This window comes from Andrographis paniculata, unplaced genomic scaffold (assembly GCF_009805555.1).
Source record: "Andrographis paniculata isolate CXL003 unplaced genomic scaffold, ASM980555v1 Contig57END, whole genome shotgun sequence".
NCBI classification, from domain to species: domain Eukaryota; kingdom Viridiplantae; phylum Streptophyta; class Magnoliopsida; order Lamiales; family Acanthaceae; genus Andrographis; species Andrographis paniculata.
Window position 1 is genome coordinate 4,156,766 of NW_026137592.1, and position 21,532 is coordinate 4,178,297.

The 21,532-nt window shown below is 30.8% G+C and overlaps 3 long non-coding RNA genes across 4 annotated transcripts; all 3 read left to right on the top strand.

The window, feature by feature from the left end:
- Nucleotides 1–1,274: 1,274 nt before the first annotated feature.
- On the top strand, nt 1,275–5,660 carry LOC127256925 (uncharacterized). Of its 2 annotated transcripts, none has more exons than XR_007839920.1 (3): nt 1,275–1,442; nt 1,572–2,004; nt 2,459–5,660. It is a non-coding gene; the product is annotated as an uncharacterized LOC127256925 (long non-coding RNA). The 2 variants fall into 2 exon arrangements; XR_007839921.1 differs by having other exon boundaries at nt 4,500–5,655.
- Nucleotides 5,661–9,525: 3,865 nt separating this feature from the next.
- LOC127257422 (uncharacterized) lies at nt 9,526–10,255 on the top strand. Its single transcript, XR_007839982.1, has 2 exons — nt 9,526–9,576; nt 9,929–10,255. It is a non-coding gene; the product is annotated as an uncharacterized LOC127257422 (long non-coding RNA).
- Nucleotides 10,256–12,155: 1,900 nt separating this feature from the next.
- Nucleotides 12,156–15,582, top strand: LOC127257374 (uncharacterized). Its single transcript, XR_007839968.1, has 3 exons — nt 12,156–13,653; nt 13,735–13,824; nt 15,277–15,582. It is a non-coding gene; the product is annotated as an uncharacterized LOC127257374 (long non-coding RNA).
- The last annotated feature ends 5,950 nt before the right edge of the window (nt 15,583–21,532 follow it).

Sequence of the window (21,532 nt, forward strand, 5' to 3'; positions counted from 1 at the left end):
GGATGAGGAGGATCCGTCCCGGAACGAGTCACACCGCGCTCCACCGACGATGACGGTGTCCTACTAGAAAGACATTGCGAAGATCATGGCGGATCGTGTGATGGGCAAACGGGGGACACCCCGTTGGACCGAGTACTTAGTCCAGTGGAAGGGCGAGCCGGATAGCGAGGCGTCATGGGAGAAAGAACAAGACCTATGGCAATTCAAGAACCACATCGAGGCGTACCGAGTGAGCACTTGATGAGGACGTCAAGGTTTAGGTGGGGGAGAGTTTTCACGGTCGGACTTTCCAGCGGTCGCATGGCGGTGGTTTTTCCATACTTAACACTTTTTCATTATGCCAAAGACTTCACTCAAACTCACTAGCATCTTCTAGAAGGTTCCAGAAGGTGGTAGAACTTGGCATTAATGAGATAGTTGGGAGTTGATGATTGATTGTTGATAGATTGCATTTAATTCGGTAGTTGGGGAGATAACATTTACTCATTTGCCTTGTATAAATAGGTGATTGCATCTCACTTGTAAATCATCCAAGTCTTAGCAATCAAAAGTATTTCTCTCCAGACTTTCTCTCTCTAGAAAGCCTTTAGCTTTTGTGGTGTTTGGCCGAGTTGGGAAGCCTGCCTTAGTAGCCGACGGGAGTGAGTTGTTAAGGGGCGCACGGTTACTTCGAGTGAAGGAAGTTAGCCCGTGACACGCTGCCCACATGTTAGTTTCTCCAATTTTTTTATTTCTTCCTCTTTCTTCTAAAACCCTAAATCATGTCTCAACTCTAGAGTTATTAAATGAATCTAATCGTTGGTGACCAGGACTCAATTCAACTCAGTTAAAACTCGTTTGCGAACATTAATGAGTCAAATCGAATAGAATAAACAAACTCATTTAAATAACAAATAAGCCCGAACTTTATTACTAAATATTCGTTAAAATAATATATTTAATATAAATATTATATAAAAAAATTAGAATATATAAATAAATAAATAAAGTATTAATTTAAAATAAATAAATAAAATAATTCCAAATTTTAATTTCAATTTATATATAAATTAAATATATATAAAGATTAAAAAATAATTTCAAATTGACAATAATTTTAAATTTCAATTTCAATTAAAAATAATTTTAAATTTCTACCTAAATTATTGTGTATATATATATTATATATTAAAAGTAAAATAATATTCAAATTATTAAGTATTTACAATTCATTTATTTCTAATTTTCAATTCCTCTAAATCCCTAATTTACTCATTTCTTCCCACGACCAGCCCGCCACTCACACCCGTAACCCCTTCCTCTCTCATTCCCTCGCTCATCCCTAGTATCCGACCCTCGCCGCCGTCCTCCTCCATCACGCGCCGCCACTGTCTTCCTCCACCGTGCGCCGCCTCTCCTTCACCATTCGACCGCCCGCCTCCTCTGAGTCCGAGCTCCACCCAGTAAGTTTTGTTTTTATTTTCACATTTTTGAATTTATCAATTTAGTAGCTCGTTTGGGCAGATAAATAGATTTATGATTTATTTTCGCTCGCCTCCTCCCACTAAATTTTCTGATTTTCCGATTGTTAGAGAATGACAAACAAACCAAGCACTTGGAATGGAAGGCACGCAATCCCGCCTCTGTCTTTTCCAGATGGATTTTCTCGACTGCGCCTCCATTTCCGCTACAGTGAAGGGTGCGGCCGGTGTTTCCACCTCACATCTCCGTGCAATGTCGACCGAGTTGATGATACACAAGTGAATTCCCTAAATAATAGATCCCCAAATTCTCTAAGTTTTGAGCAAGTATCAAATCTAGTTGTACTTGTGAAACCAGTGGCAAATTTTAGATCCTTCCGTTAAGGGACCCATTAAAGTGCAGACTCTGGCCAAAGAGCTTCGGATTTGCTGCTTTGTCTATCAATTCCTCAATTTCGGCCACCATTCCAAACCCTGATTGGCCGTCTGATAGGTTAAGAATGAAGAGTGTTGGACTGATGAGGAATACTACAAGCAAAATGAGGTTAAAAATTTCTTAAATCACTCGTATCTTTTGTTTTTTCTTGAATAGTTGATAGATTCACATTTATATATATATATTTAAATGTGTTGGATGTTTAAGATGCAAAATTAGTTATTCTATCCACAATTAGATTTATATATAAGAGATATTTTGGGGGTTTTAGTTCAACATGTTGCACTTTCAATTAAGACGATAGTATCGAATGTCTAAACATACTTGTAGCTGGATGGAAACTTTACTCCTTATCATATTAGCACATATTTTGTTGTTTCAATCACTGGGCTAACTTTTTAAAACTAATCTATGTTCAATGATATGCCTCATCTAGTTGTTAGTGAGGATGTTATTCAAGTTTGAAATGATGTAAGCTTGTGTGATGAGTTTTCTTATCTGAATTATGATAATTGTATTACTAAGCATGTCTGATTGTAAGCCAAAAATCTAAATTGTGCAGTGAATTGATGTTGGAATATATGGGTATTGCGAAAATAAACGTGAAACCGAGTCGAGGATGGATCCTCTTTCCGAAAATTAGATACGCCCCGGTAGTGCCTCTGGTGGGTGGCGTTTTAATCCAAGGATAAAACAGTTTCCCTCTCCAATGAGAGTGGCACCTCTAATCGTTGGAGCTCCGGCGAACAAAACGAGAGAGAAACTGAGCTGGAGAGGCTGTCGGAAAGCTAGAAGAGATGAGAGAAGGACGAGAGGATTGTTTGTGTTGTGTTGGATCTTAGAATGAAGGGGGAAGCCCTTTATATAGGCGTCTCCACTCAGCCAAAATGGCAGGGGATCAATTACGATCATAATTACGACCTTAATAATCGATGTAATTAATCATAAATTCAAACCTTCCGTTTGAAGCAGTCGTAATTGATTCTAATTACAAACCTTCCGTTTGTGACGATCGTAATTTATTCTAATTTCAAACCTTCCGTTTGAAACGATTGTAATTTATTTTAATTTCAAACCTTCCGTTTGAAATTATAATAAATCTATCCAACGGATAATATTTTATCCAAATAATATTGTGACTTAGGCCATATACTTGGATTTAATTTGGGGTTGCACAATTTGGTTTGTCTCGAGACAGGCAAAATAGCCAAAATATTAACAAACCCCATACACAATAAATAAATAGTATTTATTTATTTCTTCCAAATTAATAATTAATTTGGTACACCGGCCCATCGCATTTTCACTCACAAAATAATCGATTGCAAAATAACCGATTATCCAACAACTGGTGCATGTTTACAAAATCTAAATTTTTATTCAAGAATTATATTTCTTAATTAAACTTGAGCGTGGTCTTCAAATTAATATGTAACTGGTGCATGTTTACCAAATCTATGCAGCGGTGATTACATAATCATATTCTTGGAATAAACTTTTAATAGTTCACATGGGCACCGCTGGTTGTATAGTGTGGCATGCAATTTTAAATTTTCCTCATGGTGAACTCATTTCATATTATTACATCGTTGAACAAGTCAACTAAGTAATTAATTAAGATAAACTCTTCATTGCTCTAATATGGAAGCTCTGAGTTTCATTATGATGAATAGAGAAGTAAGGCGATTTGCCAGAATAACATGACTAATTTGTTTTGGTACTGAACTATAGATGTTGACTGTGATTACTCCTCAGAATCCTCTAACACATGAACCTGTTTCTTATCATATTGTGGATGATTGTAATTATATATTATCGTTTTTTTTTACTCCTATTTAAGGTTGGATTGTAGGTGTGCAGAAACACAAGTGGGCTTAAAATCACTTCTAACATTGCAATAGAAAACTAAAGATAATTAGGTGTAACTTCTCTTTTGAAGTAATCTTAATGATGTATTATGTTGTCAAAATTAGATATTACAATCTTGTAGTTTAAATTTTCGCTTTTCTCCTTCATCTTTGGACCAAACTTAATCAATGAATATTTTTGCATCTCATTGTGCTGCTTTTTCCTATGGCACTATGTAGTGGCTGGAATCACATACTATGCGGTTAAGCTATCTCCGAGATCGAACCAGTGATTAAGGATGTTGGATGGAATATCTTTTTCTTACTACATCTTGGTTTTATTTTTCAAATTTATGTTCACTTTTTCTTCTTCTTTCTTTTTTAATTTTTTTCTTATCCTTCCCGTCTTTCTTCTTTTTTTTTTCTTCCAAGTTGTGCTGCCATCTCTGAGATATAGCCAGTGATTAAGGATATCAGCTTTGCTTTAACTTTTATCGAAGTAGTGAGCAGCGCCTAGTTAGATCATTTGGCTTATATTCTAGTTATATATAGTGCTTGCCTTTGGTAAAGTCTTGATTGATAAATTTTCTCATGTTTTGGTTGCTTGACATGAAAGAAGATTAACTATTGTAGTTGTTGCACTTTGATACAATTTGATTGCAAGTTCATAATATATATGCTTTGTTAGTTTGTTACTAAGTGTGAGGAGAGATCTTTGCTATTCCAAATTTTGTTGCTAACTTGAGAATTTTTCAGGAGCTTAGGATGTTATCAATATGGTTGTTGTTATGGAGCCAGGGAAGTTCGCCTTATTGAATTTTTTGATTCCTTAACTTGATATCTTGTTGGTTTGTATTCTTCACAATTATCCTAATGAGTCTTTGAAATTTTTTGACATGCATTTTGAATTGTTGTGTAATATATTGGTTGCAAGCTTGTTCTTATTTGCGATTAGTGTAGATTGTGCTAGGCCTAACGATTGAGATGTGCTTTACTTAAGTTAATGTTGGAATTAACTTTAGCCGCTGTCTTGCGCTGATTTTTTTTTTCTCTTTCCGTTTAATGACCTTTTGGTTGCTGGTGGTTGCGTTTCTTTGGGAAGAACTAAAATCTAGTAACGATTTGTTGTTCAAGTTAATTGTAGCTCCTCCTTGATGCTGGGCGAAGTTGTTTGAGATGAACAAACATGTAAATGAAAGTTTTTTGTGATTTCATAATTGATTTTATTTAAGTTAATTTGTTTCCGGGCTGCTTTTTTTAGTGTAATGTGAATTCCTGCTAGCGCTAGCATTGTAATACGGAATTAGATTACTATTGTAAATGTTAAAGATAAGTTTAATTTAGATTATCTTACCTGTTGTTTTCTTAGTATATTACGATTTAGCTTTATCATTTTAGCTTCAATTTTAATCCTTAGCCTAGCTTAGCTATCTGTTTAATCTATACGATAATTGTCATGATGTATGTTGATGTACTTTATGCAATTAATTGTTCAATGCATTGTAGGGAATTAGCCGCACCGAAAGAAGGTTAGAGATTCCGAGGACTAAGTTCAATGAACCACTTATGATTAGTTTACATGAATATGTGATGGGGTTTTAAAGTAATATCTAAAGTTATGTAAATTAACATTGTCTCTTGTTCATAGTTGCAAACACTTTTATGTAGATTGGGTTTCGTGGCTTGAAAACACATGTTGGTGAGAGATCATGCTTTCGTCCCTAACCTAGATTCGTTTGCAATTTTGAATACGTAATAGCCATGAAATTTAAGTTTTTGCATAATCCTTAATGTGTATTGTTGTTTGTATAATTGTGGGGCATAACACATATTTATCTACTGTATTTAGATTTTTTCCGTTACCCTTTGTTTGTATGTTTATTTTATGCTTGCGTTCTATGATTGTCTTGTTTATATGTTCGTAATTTCTATTTCATAATTAAATTCTTATAGAACTTATTTATTAATTGCAGCTAGTTCAGCATACCCGAGTTCCTTCCATGTACTTTTGTCACTGCATAAGCATCCGCATATCATGTATATGTTTGGACATGGATTGATGTCTTGCATATTTTCTATACTACGCCTTTTGGGCTTACTAGATTGATCATTTTGTGTATAAGTAAGTTTTGCCTTGTTAGCATTTTATGTAGTCCTATGTGTAGTTGACAAGATTGTTAGTGTAACTGATTATGAGATATCTTCGAATGTGGTTGGATCATTCACGTTTTATAGGTTTAATAATGATTTTCAGAGCGAATATGGAAAAACAAATTGTATATTAATTGCCATGAAATAGATGTTGTAACAAAAAATTATGATAACTAACATGCGGTATATTTTTTGTTGCAGAAAGATGTTACAAATATCATTACAGAAAAAATTGTGAATATTAGAAAATATTTGCACTGCATCATTTGTCGCTTATGTTTTGTTACAAATAGAATTTTATTTTTTGTCTCATACAAGAAACCATAACAAATACCGTTACAAAAAGATAATCTGATTGTCAGAAAATATTTACACCGCATTATTTGTTACGGCTATTTTTCGTTACAAAAAGAATTCTATTTTTTGTCATGTATAAAAACCCGCAACAAAAAATCTCATCACTCGCGTTGCCCACCAATTTCTTGTTTCGACATTTGTTGCGAGATAGAATTTTTGTTTCTCGAGTAAACATACCGGAAAAAATCCACAACAAAATCGTCACAAATAGCTTTTTGTTACGAAAAATTGGCATTTGTAGCAAATTCAAACCCGTTAGAAATAGTGTATCTTGATTTTTTTTTTCCCTCCATTTTTTAGCATCTATTATTTTTATTTAAAATATCCTATTGGTATTAATTTTCCAACATCTTATATAACAAACCGTTTTGGTTAGGATATTTGAGAATTTCTCAGCATTATGCTGATTGTTCCAATCAGTCTGTGAAAATTAGAATAGATACAACATAATAATATAATAGGCAATACATGTGATATAAAATATTAGTATGTGTTTGTCAGGTTAATTTTATGTGTATTGTAAATTTATATGTAATATGTTGCATGTCGGCACAATGCTGACTCATTTTCATTTCAAAAAATAAACAATAAAAACCAACATTGTTATAGGGCGCGGATCTAGTGCTCATACTCAATTAACATATAATCCATCATTTTTCAATTCAAAGTATCATTCTTATTATTTTCGTCGGTTCCATTTTATAATATCTGTTTCATATTTTAGAAAAAGTATTGATATATTAATAATAAAATACCCTTAACTTTTACTTAAATTATACTCATATTATTATATAGACAATTAATTTAGACATAACGTCAAAGGACAAAAATGTCAAAATATTATTATTATTTTTTTAATTTACTACAAAACATAAATAGGCCGATTTGATTTGGAACAGAGTAAATATAATAAAACATGCATCATATGCTTGTACAAAGCACAACATATACTGTGTTATAACAAAATATATGTTGCATTATAAATATTCTATATGTACAAAATACTAGTAGCTAACCGGTGCTACACGGATATTTAATATACTAAATTATACTCATTTTGTCCCACATAATTTGTTTTTATTTTTTATTTTCGTCCGTCCCACATAATTTGTCCTTTTTTTTTTTTTGGAAAATTGATTATCCACTTTAATTATATTTTGAACTTTAAAATTTAAATTTTTTTAATCTTAATTAAACTATTTAGTTATCTTAATCTTAATCTATAATAATTTTTACTAAATAATAATTATTTTTACTGATACACTTGTTAATTATTTACTAATTATACTTTACCCAAATTCTCATATCTACACTAATGCGCCCATCTTATTTAGGACGAAGAGAGTGCGTATTCGAATCATTATATATTTAAAATAATAAATTATATCCGTAAGAGAATTACAATTACAAATAAAATATTCTAAAAAAGTTATAATAATAGTTAAATATAAAATTTTAAAAATTGAATTTTAATCAAAATAATTAATTTAAAATTATTTAAATAGTTGACTCAAATCAAATATTAAATTAATGTTATTATTATCATAGTCAAAAAAAAGAACAAATATGAGTTAATAGATGGAGTGCCGTATTTATAACAATAACTATAATTTATTTTGTTATTGAAAGTAATGTGAGACATATCATAATTTTATAAATAATTATTAGTATAAACAATTTTTGAGTTGGGATTTGAATAGTAAAAATTTTGAATTTGAATAGTTGTATGATATGATATAAATAGGTGTTGATGTGATGTTTTGAATGTATAATTGATTTTTAATATAATATAAAAATAAAAAATAAAAAATAAGCATTTAATTTGATGTTTTGAGAGAAAAAATGAAATAAATAACGTATTTAAAATTTAAACCCCCAAACAAACACACCTATTACTCTTTAGTCCAATTCATTATTAATGGCTATATAGGCAAAAAAATAAAAAATAAAAAATATTTCAACTCACAATTATGTTGAACAATTATTAATATGTATAGAAACTCATATAATATTCTAACTAATCAAAACTTTAAAAAATAAAAATTCAAAAATTTAAAACATTAATATGGTGCAGGATGAGTTATGCAGCCTTCATATATATATATATATATATATATATATATGAACAAATCTGTTGAATCTATCAAGAGGAAATCTGCTCCCATTGTTATATATTAGGCGGCAAATTTTGTACTAATCCGGCCAACATATATGATAGGGATGACCAATATATATATTTATTCATATAATATGAAGAAAAAAAAGATATTAAATGTAACTGTCAATTACTTTCCAATTGAAAAATACAAGGTGAAGTGTGATAAACAAACACACTTTACGCCAGGTTGGACTGATTCTCATCGAAGGTCCATTCTCGTTTTGGGTTCTTCATAACAATAGGAAAATTACCTTATACTTGAATGGTTTTTGTGGGATGAGCCCATGAATACTCAATAGCTTCAGAGATATATTCTTCTTAAGATCTTAGGAATGATTCTATCTTATTCTTCCAACTTCTATAGTTTTTTCCATCGAATAATGGAGGTCGAGCTGTTGATGTGACACCCTGGCCAGCAAGCCATGCAAAGCCAAGCATATCGGGATTGCAGGCTGGCTCCATAGGTCAACACGAGTCATTCCAGCGCACTTCTGGAGTCATTTCAACGCGCTTCTGTCCTCACTCACATACACCTTGGAAGACTTCTCATGGGGTCACCCATCCTCAAATTACTCCAGGCAAGCACGCTAACTGTAAAATTCTTTCAGTAGGGCTCTCAAAAAAAATTGTGCATAATGTTGATATGAGTAGTCTATTTAATCTATTTAACCTCTATTCACTTTTGAATGACCTAGCACCGTCTCATCCGCGGGAGTTGGCCAAGCAACGGCCCAACTCCAGGGGATATCACATACCACCTTCATTACTCATTTTTAGAATTGTGAGATGGTCAACTCAATGATTTAGAGAACACTGCTATGGTATCAGATGTTAGATAATAGTTCTCGACGAAAACTTCTTCGTACACCAAAAAAGGGGCCAAATCCCCGAAGCATAATTAACTCACAATAATAAGAACACATTGTCAATGAAATAAATATTGGAACACCAAAACAATAAATTAGACAAGTGTTTGTTAATCAAGTTCACTTATAAATCAACCTACATCTTAGGGATCCAATTCAGGAGTAGATCAATTATAATTAGTGTTGATTACAGAACAAAAAAACTATAAACTCCTTCAATTCTTTTTCTCTACAGGGACTAACCTTGGAATACCTCCATAGATAACGGTTGTTACAAGCTCATTTTGGCATTAGTCACAGAGTAAGGCAGTTCAAAGCTGGTCATCTCCTTTGATTGGATCTCCATTACTCTGTCCTTCAGCAACTCTTTCAGCAAGTTTAAATATTAAACACAAGTTCAAAATATAGAGATTGAGTAAAACAAGAGTTAGAGCAGTAACAAAAATATTTCTCTCTAAATTTTGTCTCTCAAATATGCTCACAACCAAGAGCATTTGTCCCATTATGATTTAGAACCACCTTTTTGACTTAGTAGAATAGAAAAAATTAATTTTCCTTAGCAATGATAAAGACTGAGACGTTACACAATGCACCTAACAATGTTTCTGACCTTCCCAATTCGTCTAATTTGTCTTTTGTATGAATTTGTACAGATTGGACAAAGTGGACAAACACAAATGCAAAGACTCAGATGTTGCAGTCTCAGTCCGTCTGCAACCAGATTGAGACCGATGTTGTATTTGGAATCTGATCACGACCGCTCCAGGTGGATGAGTTTTGTACATATGTCAAAACACGTAATTGGGGTATTTTTCATTTAACACTATCCATTTTTAGGCTCAATAGAATATGAATAAACCTTATTAAAGGTCTCAACACTATATACTTCGTCAATAAAGTCTGTTGGATTTAATTTCTATCCATATATGACACTCATCTCATGGTGACAATAGAGTCCACATAAATCTCATGTTCTACAACCATACAACTTATTCAGAATGTCAATTATGAACATACTTAATTGGTACAAAAGATAAGATTTCCATATATATATATATATTTCATAATCTTTACTATTTTTGGGACAACCGTATATTCTTTTATTTTTAAAACGCCATGCTCCTTTGTTTGAAATCCATGAAAACAAATACGTTCTGATCTACTCCAACAAAGATAGTATTGGAAATTCTTTAGTTTCTGATATAATATTGATAAAAAATTGCCACAGATGGTTCAAAATCATATCAGACTTTGAAAATGTGACAAAGTATGACCTCAACCATTGGGAAGACGGTTTGTTGGCAAACGAATCAATGAATTTGCCATTCAACTGTTGGATCTTTTACATAGCATCCTTGCTTCAGGAATAGTTATTGCATCTACAACCATCCAAATAACTCATTTGTATGAAAGTCCCTTAAACCCAATATTTTTCATATTACCATATAGGTACACAAAACTTTTTTTTTCCGATCTGGGAAATAACATTTTCCGTAGCAGACACGAGTTTTTATTGTTTGTCTGATATTAAGGTATTCGTCTGATCATTTTTTATATTTTTAAGCCTCTTTCAACAGTATAAAAAATCATTCTCATGACGCACACACTACAAGAAAATATCATTTTTGTAACGAGATTTTTTCGTCATTAAATTCACTTTTTCCGTTACTAATGATATTAGAGACGGAATTAATGATGAAATTACGTTAGCTACGTGATCTTTAGTGACAGAATTCCGTTACAAATATACTATTTTTTTTGTAGTGGCATGTCTCACTGCCAACGACATAGACCAAATACACTACAAGAAATTATAAATTTTGTAACTAAGGTTTTTTCGTTCCTAAATTCACTTTTTCCGTTACTAATGATATTAGAGACGGAATTAGAGATGGAATTACGTTAGCTACGTGAACTTTAGGAACAGAATTCCGTTACAAATATACTAGTTTTTTTTTTTTTTTTGTAGTGAGAAAATAATTCATTATGAGATCAATACAATGACTTATACTCATTGGCATATTTTGTAGGGTCTTAAACCAAATTATATATTGAATCAATAATTTAGAAAGATAACATAATCATTAATTGGTAAGGACGTATGAATTAAAAGTTAAATTTAAATAGATAATAATATTTTAAAAGTGTTCACGAGTTTTCCATCTTATATATAGCTACATACATGTATATAAAATTTTATTACCTATATTAATAAAAGTCGAATGATATTTTATGTAGTTCGAGTTTTATAAAAATAAATTAAAAGTTATATTTATTTATTTGTAAATAAATGAATTAAAAAATTATGGCTTTAAACCAGTTGCCGGCTCTAGGCGTGGGTAATTATCGCTTGAAATCAGTGCCGGCCTTTAGCATGGGTCCCTCTATACCAGAGTCCAGGGATACAAAAATGGACCAAAGTTTTTTGGGTCCTTTAGAGGGCAATTTTGATAATATATATATATAATATTAAAATTTTTATGTTAAAATTTATTTCATTGTATTTAATTTAAAATTTTTATTAAATATATTTGAATATGATTTTTTTAAAAGAAATAATATGTTTTTATTTGTAATAGAAATAAGCAAACTCAAAAAACATTAAAAAGTAATTAATATTTTATTCTTTATATATAAAATAATTAAATAAAAGCCTCATTTTAATTAATTTTTTTTTTTTTTTGGGGGGGGGGGTGTTGGTTTCCTTAACGCTCAGGAACAATCCTGCTTAGAACGAAAGAGTGGTATCTATTAAGATTTATAACTTCTTAAATTACACTGCTAAAGTCCTAAAATTCTCCATTCTCAACTGTTCTAATTGAGACAGTCTAAGTCCACCCTTCACCCCACAAAGGTTAAAGCCAAGGCGGGAGGGTAGTTTCTTCCTTACACAATTTTGTGTCTATTTTATCTTATCGGAACAGATTTTAGCTGAATGTTTTCAGCCTTCTGGTGTGTTAATGGCATTGATAGGCTCTCGGTTCTACAAATTTTGGCAAGTGATAATGCAATAACTGTCTGAACGCTTTTTGATCTTCCGAGTATGTCTTGCGTATTTGTTCTTTATTCTTTCGGTATTAATATACCTCTTTAATCTTTCCGATAAAAGAAAGGAAAAAAGTTAACCCCAAGAGAGTGCAGCGTGAGAATGGATCCCAATTACTCAAATATGACCCAAAATTTGGGATGATTAATGGTAAATTGATAATTATTGGATGGCGAGTGCACGTATCATCGGAGACTTGGGTTCTTAACCTGTGTGGCCCCAAATTAAAAAGAAATATCCGTTGATATGCTTTGAATCTAGGAATATGATATAGATATTATTGGCGGCCCAAGCTGCTCAAATCAGTAACATGTAATCTAGCCGTCCCACAATAAATCTGTTGTCTGTTTCTGCCCATGGACGTAGCCAACATGTTGTTGGTGAACTACATAAATGTGTGTCTTCTTTATATTTTCTGTTTGTTATTCGATCATTATCCATAATCCGTCGTCACAAAACTATTTTACATAGAGATAAAGGAGAAAGGCTACCAAACCTTCAAGGGTGATGAAGCTGAGGTTAAGAGGGCTAGTGAGCAACCATCCAAGATCCAGGCAATTCAAGACAGTGAAAGTCACTTAGGCGACCATATATGAGAACCACTGAACCAGTTCTCTGTATCATCTAATCACTTAGCAGCTATACATCCGAGAAAGATGAGGAAACCCGCTTCTGCCACCTCCAAGAAGGAAGAGAATCCAAGGTGTTAGAATATGTTTTTGGCTAACGTATATTATTGGATGAAATAATTGCATATATTTTTTTGATTGAATTTCTGATATGATCTGAGATGTATACGGATAGATTTGTGGATGAAAGTATGAAGATTTTTATGGAAATATTGTACGGTTAATTTTGGGATTTATCGAGTAAATTATCAAGTCAAAATATAAGTGACTTTTTTTTCCATATTTGATGCTTTATCAACATAAAGATTTTTTTGTGGTGAGATTGACTTATGGGGGATTTGGAGACATGAAAAAAGAAAGTGGTGTTGAGAATTAGAATTTAGACATAAAATATTTTGAGAAAAAAAGGAGAGAAGAACTCAACACAATTCTTGAGAGAATTGTTGATTTTCATGGGTAAATTATGATGAGTTTTTCTTCCGCATGTTCTTGGTTTTCTTGAGAAATATTCATGCATATTTGAAGAAATTTAATGGTGGAATGTTGGAGAACAAGTTAAGATAGGTTCTAGACTTTATTGGATTCGTACAAAAAGATTATTAGGTGAAGACGCAATCAACATCAGAAGCTGATAACGGATGCATCCTGAGTGATTCATGTCCGGTGTAGGCGACGCTCCAACACTGGTGACAGATTGGTCATGGTGCTTAACCATAATTTTCTGTGATTGTTGTTTTGATATTTTTTATTTCCTAAACAATTGTTCTGAAATCTTTGTTGACAGTGAATGAATTCTGGATTGGTATCTCCTGGTGTAAGTCACGGTTGAGCCAAACTGGAAGAACAAATTGTGTGTTCCCTTTGTTTTTCTGTGGTATGTATGATTATTTTCTAATTGTCTGGACGATGTATAAACCACCTGCTCTAGTGGGTACACTAACTTTAAGGTATCTTCTGTTGTGCGCCAAATTTGCTTTTTCGGCACGTTTCACAAGAAATAAAGGGTCTGTTTAATTGTAGTTTCAAATTGATTTAAAATGAAATATTATTTGAATTTTTGTTTAAATAATATTTTGTAATATAACATAATTTATTTCTAATGAAAATTATATAGATTAAATAATATTGATTTAAGTTTGAAATAAAATAAAAAAAAAAAGCCTTACACGTAACGGAAGGAAAAATACTTCAAGATAAGGTTAATAAAAAGAGCCATAGGAAATTGCCAGCTAGAAAGGTTCCTACTAGGACCGCCTTAAATAAACATGGGTTATTGATATTTAACATGACAATTTTACAAAAAAAAAAAATCTATGTAATTTATTTATATTCGATCTCTCTCCCATAAAATGTCAATTTTTTTTTTTTATTTTTGTTCGTCCTAGTTCTTTTTTTTTTTCAAAAAAATAATTATACACTTCAATCACATTTTAAATTTTAAATTTTAATTTTTTTAATTTTATTTAAACTATTTAGTTATTTTTATAATAATTAGTTTTATTAATACATTTTTTAATTATTTATTAATTATACTTCTCTTAAAATTCTATGTCTACGGTAACGTAGACAATTTTCATGGGATGGAAGGAGTATTATTTTTCATGAAATGGTCCTAACATTCTTCTTTAGATTTGGAAAATATTTTTTTGTTGTGTTTTATAATAATATTTTCCCAATTTCATTTACAAGATCTGTCTTTTTCTCTTTTTTTTTTCCCGGAATATCATTCATTGAGCACCCATTTTTATTCAAGATATTATATTTAAAATTTATTTTTTATTTAAAGCATCTCATTTCCTCTATTTATATGTTCTATCAAAAAAGTTATTTCAATTACCTTTTTTTTTGCTATTTCGAACATTTGAAAGTACAAAAACACAAGAAAAAGACATGAAAAGGTACTAGTCTTTAGGGTTAGTTGAAATTTTGTTATAGAGATAATAATACACGTTATATACCAAAAAAAATATAAGGAAGCATTGTTAAAATATATGTGAAAAATATTCACAAAAGAAAGAACAAAAAAAAGAAAATGATTGAAATAAATTATCCAAGAAAGTAACTAATCCTTATTTCTAGAATTTGATTCTTGCTATTTAATTATATAATTCTAATTTATTTTAAGAGTATGCTATACGAAAATGTTTTGTACATTATATAAAGCACAACACCTCCCACAGGACAAGAACAAAAAACATCATGGACAATATAGTAGCAACAAAAGCACTTATAACCATTACATTACTTGCTCTTAGTTGCATTCCCAAATCATCATGTTGTCCACCAACTCTTAAACGTAGTGTTGACATACACATTGAAATTACAGATCCCAAAAGAGTCATTTATCATTGTGCCTCCGGGGATGATGATCTTGGCAACCATACAAACAGTTGGCATTGGTCATTTTGTGAAGGTATAACTGGTAGAACACTCTTCTTTTGCCGCTTCTGGTGGGGATCGAGAACTCGTGCTTTTGAAGTTTATAATGAAAAATGGGCGTATTCGGCTTGTGGAAAATATGGAAACTGCATATGGCATGTGCGGCCGGACGGTTTCTTTCTTGAGTTTGACAAAATCCTTCAAAAAAAGTATGATTGGTAGCGATATAATGTGTTGTCCGAAGCAATTATATCTTTTTATATACATCGATAACAAATATTTATAGATGTATTCATATCTATACATATATGTTTAAAAATATATTATATTTATTAGAAGGAATACTTAATCAAAGAGATCTGAATAATAAAGAATGAAGCGTATAAACGATTTAGTTAAGAGAATATGGTTTGATACCCACAGCGCCACATTATTTTCTTTACATCGTGAATACATATAATTGACACCATAATTTTGGCCATAACTTTCGCTAATTTTAACACGACAGTTATTACAATTATTTTTTATACATTATTTAACTATTACAAGTTTAGTATTTCAAAAATATTTGCTTCTTAATGCGACTTATTTTTTTAGTATTAAATTATTAAACATTGACCAATTTGTGAAGGGCTTATTAAATATAGTAATATATAAGAATAATTATATATTTTTATATTTGTTTGTTTTATATGAATTTGGCCAAAAGTAATAAAACAAATAATATAAACACAAGCAAACATACAAATGCAGCGGCAGGGTAGAGGTTCAACATCAGCCCTATCAGCCGGTACACATCTTTCTCCTCTCGCCCCCGTCACCCTCTTAACGATACTCATTATCTCACTACAAAAAAATATCAATTTTTTAACAAAATTTTTTTGTTGTTAAATCCACTTTTTTCGTTACTAATGATATTAGAGACGGAGTTAGAGATGGAATTACGTTAGCTACGTGAACTTTAGGAATGAAATTCCGTTACAAATATACTATTTTTTTGTAGTGTCTGTAGCATCCGAAAACCACAAGGAATCATGAAACAACATATCCTCATGGTTTAGCTCTACACATTTCTTTTTATTAATCACTATATCATTTGCTCTAGATTATTTTGTTTACGATGTATTCATTTTTACAAACAGTATATTTTGTTTACCTACAAAAATTAAAATAGCATAATGTAGCAAAAAAAAAAAAAAATCGATAATAATATATTTATTACAACTTATACATGCTATGTAGATATATATATCATTTTCAAGGGAGGTAAATAGTTAAACATATAAAATACAAGATACAAATAGTATATGTAAAAAAATAAAAGATTAAACTTCTCTTAAAATATAACACACAGAAAAAACCCTAAAATTGTATAATATAGAAAAGCATACCATGTTAGAGGATAGACGATACATGCTACACTTCTCTTGCAATGTACGGAGACAAAAAAATATAGGCTTTGTTGTACTAAAAGAGTAGGAAAATAAGCTTAAAAATATAAAAGAAATACCATGGGTGAATTGGGGAAGAAGAGTTCTCTACACAAAAAATGCTATAGAACACAGCCGGGGATAAACATAACACGGCCGTGTTACAAGAAAAAAGGCCATGCTTTGATACGACAGACCTAAGCCATGTTTCAGTGAATACGCTTGTGTGTGAGCACCAGTAAATATACGGCAATTTTCTAGGACATGACCGTGTAAATTTTGAACATGGCCATGTGTGTTTGGTCAGCCCATTATTGGTTACGCAAACATGACCATGCTTTGATGAACACAATCGTGTTCGGTCTAGGTCAGCTGCGATATCGGATCTCGTTACGTCCATATTAATATTTTTCGTTAGTTTTCAATGATATAATAAAAATTGATTAAAATTTTATATAATCATGCTAAAATTGAAGATTTTTTTTTTTTTTTTTTTTATATTATGGCCGAAATTAATGATTTATGTTGTATTGGAACCAATTTTGATTTTTTTTTTTTTTTTTTTTCTATAGAGAAATCTTACCGTTCTTCCATGGAAGCTAAAACAAGAAGAAAATTGTTAGGGATTTACTCGCCTAAAGGTGAGATGAATTTGAAGAAGCGGATCGAAACAAAATTGAAGTACAAATAAAATTTTGTAAAATACGAAAAGAAAAACACAAGATTTAGGTGGAAAATCCAAAATAGAAAAAATCCACGAACAATGAAGAATTCATTAGATGAATCGAATGTTTACAACGTTACAAATAGATGATTTACTTCTATCAAATCCCAAAAATGTCCCCCCCTGCCCCCTTAGTATCTATGCAAAGGGGACGGCAAAAAGGTTGAAGTTTTATCTGATGCCTCGTCCAAACCTGCGTTGGATGTCTTGCGTACATATTCGATTTCCAGCCTTATTGTGATCATTCTGGTGATCGGATGCTTGATTGTCCTTTAGTATTGGTCTGTCTTTGAAATGCTTTAATATTTTGCATCTAACTTGGTTCTGGACAAGGCTGCCGATTGTTGATTATCTTGCTCCTACAGGGTTAGGCTTAGAACAAGACCCATCGGTGGATAAGATCACCTCAAAATCTTCTAGGTATGTTGTTGATTGGACTAATTAGGCTGGTTAAATAGGATGCTTCAAATTTTAGACTGTAAATTGATGTTGTTGGTGAGTTTTGGTGATGGTTGGCCGTTGTGGCCTGCCAATCTTTTAGGTTGTCTCAATACTATACAAGGGAGGCTCAGTTCTTGTAGATGAATTGCCATTTATTTTGGTTTTGTGTTAGTTTTTATTGTATTCTCTCAAAACAGATTTTAACCTGATTTTATTATTTCAAACATTATTTTCCCTCCAAAAATATCAAATCAAACATCCAATTTAATTTTACATTCAGGGTGTGTTTGTTTGGGGATTTGAATTTTGAGTTGGGATTTGAATAGTAAATATTTTGAATTTGAATAGTTGTATGATGTGATATAAATAGGTGTTGATCTGATGTTTTGAATGTAAAATTGATTTTTATTATAATATAAAAAATAAAAAATAGGTGTTTGATTTGATATTTTTGGGGGAAAAATGGGATGAATAGTATATTTTAAATCCAATCTCCCAAACAAACACACCAGTTATCACATCAATACATATTTATATCACATCAAACAACTATTTCAATTCAAAATTTTATTAGTTAAAATCAAAACCTCTCAAGTAAACACACTCTTGGGAATCGGATGGTTGGCGGTTCGGTTCGATTGTTGAAGCCTCTCAGGTTCGGTTCCTTGTCCAACGTTGCTCGAGGTTGTTTGAGATGTGGATTCTTGGTGTGGTTAATTTTATTTCTCAATGATTTAATGAAACTTGGATTTATTATTATTTTTTTTTGGCTCGTCAATTTTTATTTAATGAAAAGGAATTCCGATTAGGCATATTTCGGAAAGTTCCTACCCAATGCTCAACGTGACTAAATGAACCGATTTTTTGTATATTTTTATCCGTAACAATTATATTTATTAAAGACTAAATTATTAATGTACTCCGATATTTTCTATTCAATTGTTTTGGAATCTTCAAATACTCCGCAATATCAAAATATGTAAGTCCGCAACATAGTACGGACAAAGAGCACTAATATGTATACATACAAGATTAAGAAGAAAAGAAATATAATAATGCATGTGTTTTCTCATTATTTAAAAATAGCATGTGCCGTCTTTATATTTTAGATAATATTGCATATAATTCTTTAAATATTATGAATTCGAGCGAATCTCATACAATTTTTAAATCACATAGAAGAATGGTGTAGAAATTTTAAATGACCTGTGACGTTATAAGAATTTTATATCATGAGATTTTAGGAAATTTTTCTTTTAATTCGCTTTACTTACTATTCTATCACTACAGAAAAATAGTATATTAGTAACGAAATTCCGTCTCTAAAGTTCAAGTAGTTAACGTAATTTTCTCTCTAATTTCATTAGTAATGAAAAAAGTGTATTTAAAGACGAAAAAAATTTGTTACAAAATTGATATTTTCTTGTAGTGTATATTTCGTTTTATTTTTGTTATTGTATTTTTTGTATATTATTTGTATTATTTACAAATCGTAGATGCTATAGAAAAAATGATGATGAATAGGTTAAAATTTATTTTTTTCCTCTCTGATAGGTATGAATTTCTTTTTTAAAATATATTTTATTTTTTCAATATAATATGAATTATGAATATTTTTTTTTAATTTAAATTAGATTTTTATTTAAATTAAGAAATGAATTTTGTGAGACTTAATTTATGATTCACATTACTTAATATTCTATGTTTGCTTTTTTTTTTTAATTACTAAATTATATTTGTATTTTTTGAACTTTTTCCGACTGCAACTCACAACATAATAAAAACAATAATAAGAAAATTAATGATTTCTCTTTCTTCATATTGATAAATATTGATTTCTTTTAAATTTATTTTTATTTTAAATTTTATAAGGATTATGAAGAATTGTTTCTAATCTAAATTTAAATTGTGAGTTTTTTAATTTTTTTAATTATTATTTGCATAACTTAATATTTTATCTTTGTTTTTGTTTTAGTTATTGTATATTTTATTTATTTGTAATTTTTTAAGACTGGCGGATATAAATAAAATGGCACTAATAAGACTAAGAATTTATCTTCTTCTTCGCCTCGATAGCTATGAATTTCTGTTTTCTATTTTGATTTTTTATTTAATATTGGTTTTTTTAATATAAATTATACTTGAATTAAAATTGGAATAATCATATTGTGAAACTTGATTTATGATTTACAATTACATTATTAGATTGCTTTTGTTTGGTTACTATATTTTTTTATATTGTTTGAAGTTTGTCTATTGCAAATCTTATATTTTATCTTATCTTATATATCTATGTATTTGAGCTCTGTTGTGGGCTCCACTTGAGCAAAAAGCATGAATTTTCATTGGTTCTAATTTGATTGATGTGTTGTATATGTGAAGCCTATTTTATTGATTGTACAATTGTATTGATTATAATTATTTTAAATGAATTTTGAATGTATTTTTAGTTATTTTTTGTTAGAAGTAGTCATTTTATATTATTTATATATTATTATATTCGTATTTAATGTTAATAGATAATGTCTTTATTAAAATTCATTATATGAATATTTTATGCAATTTAGATACAAATACAAAGTTTTTAATGACTATTTGGTAGAATAATTTTATTAATTTAGTTTTTAAATATTTTTTAAATTGATTTTGTTATTGATCAAAACATAGTTTTATTTATGTGGATTATTTCACTTTTTTCTCCTTATTTTTCTCTCCACTTTGGACAACCGTTTAGAAAAATACGAATAGGCTGTTCAAATCGCCAGAACTGATATGATTAGTTTAGAAAAACGAGTCTTACATATGTAAAGATCATCATTAAAACTTGAAATAATAATTGAAGGATCGTAATTAATAGTTGCAAAATGCGGGTTGCGGTAATCAAGGAGACACTACTCTAACTCTCTCTCTCTATTGTCACATACTAGTCTATATTTTTTTCTATATATACTATACGTTTGGGACATAAGGGGTGTGGCTTGCAACCGTGGATGCATTGTAGTTGCAGGATAGGGCAAATTTTTCGTACTGCTCTATGTATTGATGTTGATGGCATTCATATGTATTTTTCAATGGCTAGAGATATTGGGATCTACCAGTGAAGAAATGGTAAACGAAGGGTTGTCTGCGATGACGCGGGGGTAAAGATGATGAAGGAAAATAATGGAAAGATATAGGAAGAATGAGAAGAATGAGCGAAAGGAACGAAAACGAAGACGAAGAGGTTGGAGCTGCTAGAGGGACGGCGGCTGCTGAAGGATTATATATAATCTTTCCTTCACCCCGCTGTAAATCTCTTATATATATATGTTGAATTTAAATGTCCGATCCTTATAGCGGAAGCGTACCTGAAGATGAAGCTATATACGAATCTTGGGTGATTAAAAGTTTGGTCTTCCAAGATCAGGGTGCCGGCTTCCTTTCTGTCCTTGATGGGTGAGAAGCAGAAACTGCATGGAGAATCAGATCTCTTTTACGGCGCACTGATCCCGGGGACCTAACCTTAGCCTATTTATAATAGGGCAAACATAATTGTAATTACAATTATGCCCTTAATTAATATTATTAATTTGTCACGTCACCAAAATAATAATATTATACGGTTAGCT